We start from the raw sequence: 1,657 nt of genomic DNA, 5'->3' as shown, positions 1-1,657 counted from the left end.
AGGAGACCAGTCAGATTGGATCAGAGCCCGTTCTAATGACCTTGTTTTAATTTACGTAAAGACTCTCTCTCCAAATGTGATTATACTCGGAGGTACTGGCTGTGAGAACTTCAACATACGAATTTTTGGTGGGGCAGAGTCCAGCCCATAACAACCTTCTACCCATTAGAAATTCAGTGGGGCTAAGGCACTCTTGGAGGGCACCTGTCATTCATGCCAGGGCAGCGGCCCCCAACCTTTTTGGCACCAGGGAACAGTTTTGTGGAAGACAGTTTTTCCGAGGACCAGTAGGGGGGATGATGGGGGAGATGGTTTCGGGATGAAACTGTTCCACGCCAGATCACCAGGCATTAGTTAGATTCTCATAAGAAGGACGCGACCTAGATCCCTTGCATGCACAGTTCACAGTAGGGTTTGTGCTCCTCTGAGAATCTAATGCTGCTGCTGATCTGATAGGAGGTGGAGCTTAGGCAGGGGTAATGCTTGCTCTCTCACCACTCACCTCCTAGTGTGCAGCCCAGCTCCTAATGGGCAGTGGACAGGTAGAGGTCTATGGCCCAGGGGTTGGGGACCCCTGTGCTAGGGTGTGAATTTCTCAGTTACTTCTTCTCCCAAGCACCTAGCTGAATCAGCCACAGGGACTTTAGTATTTTTGGAGAGTAGACTTTGGAGAGGGATATTCTTAGGAAGGGCACCATAACTGGGAATTTGGGAGAGCAGGGAAGAAGCGGTCCGGGTTTGACTGAGCTGAGAAGCTGGTATTAGAGTAAGTGGAGGTTGGGGCAGAAAGAAAGAAGAGACGACACCATGCCTAGAATTAGGCTCTCAGAACCTTAGGCTGTTACAACCAGAAGGGGTCATTGGAGGTCGTTCTCCCTGCAGCATTCCTGGGCTGGAAGTCTTCTCTTCACAGGGCATGCAGAAGACTAATTTCTACAATCTCCATTCACTACACACCACCCCGCAACTGGAGCTGTCCACAATACTGAATATGGAGAGGACAGGTCAGGAAGGTACATGTCTACTATTTGTTATCTGTTCATCACTTTCTCTTCCTTTCTTCTGGCAGCGTACCCTATTTCTTTGACACCAGAAGTGCATATGTGACCCAGGATGGGTAAATTATTTCACCATTGTGACCACCATCACTGTTCGGAGAGGTACACTCACAGCGAGCCAAGCTGAGCTAACTTGCGTTTTCCTGCCATTTTGAAACTGGAGCTGGGAGGAAAGCTCTTCCTCTCTGATTGGAGAGCTGCTGAAGATGTGAATCAGAGCTGCTCCCGGGAATCCACCCCAGGGAGAAAGTGGATTGGCTGGGTGAAGTCCACACAGAAAGAGAAACTGAGGCCAGAGCACAGTGGGTGAGCCCTGATGGGATCTGAATCCCCAGCATGGTGGTCTGCATGGCTGCCTCCTCTTCTGCCTGTCCTTCTCTGGGTCTGGTCCCATGAACCAGTGAATCCCTCTTTAGCTTGGATTTCTGTCACTTGGATTTCTGCAACCAGAAGAGTCCTGACTAATTCAGGTAGAACTTGAGTTGCACTAAATCTTGTGAAGAATATAAGGAGAACGAAAAGGGTTGGAAAGCTGTGTTGTGAGCAGGAAGAATGAGAAAAGGAATCGGTCCCAGAGAAAATGGCACAGTGCCATCTGA

The sequence above is a fragment of the Chlorocebus sabaeus genome, chromosome 17 (assembly GCF_047675955.1).
Source record: "Chlorocebus sabaeus isolate Y175 chromosome 17, mChlSab1.0.hap1, whole genome shotgun sequence".
Taxonomy (NCBI): domain Eukaryota; kingdom Metazoa; phylum Chordata; class Mammalia; order Primates; family Cercopithecidae; genus Chlorocebus; species Chlorocebus sabaeus.
The sequence above is the reverse complement of the archived record's forward strand: the minus strand, read 5'-3'. Positions refer to the sequence as shown.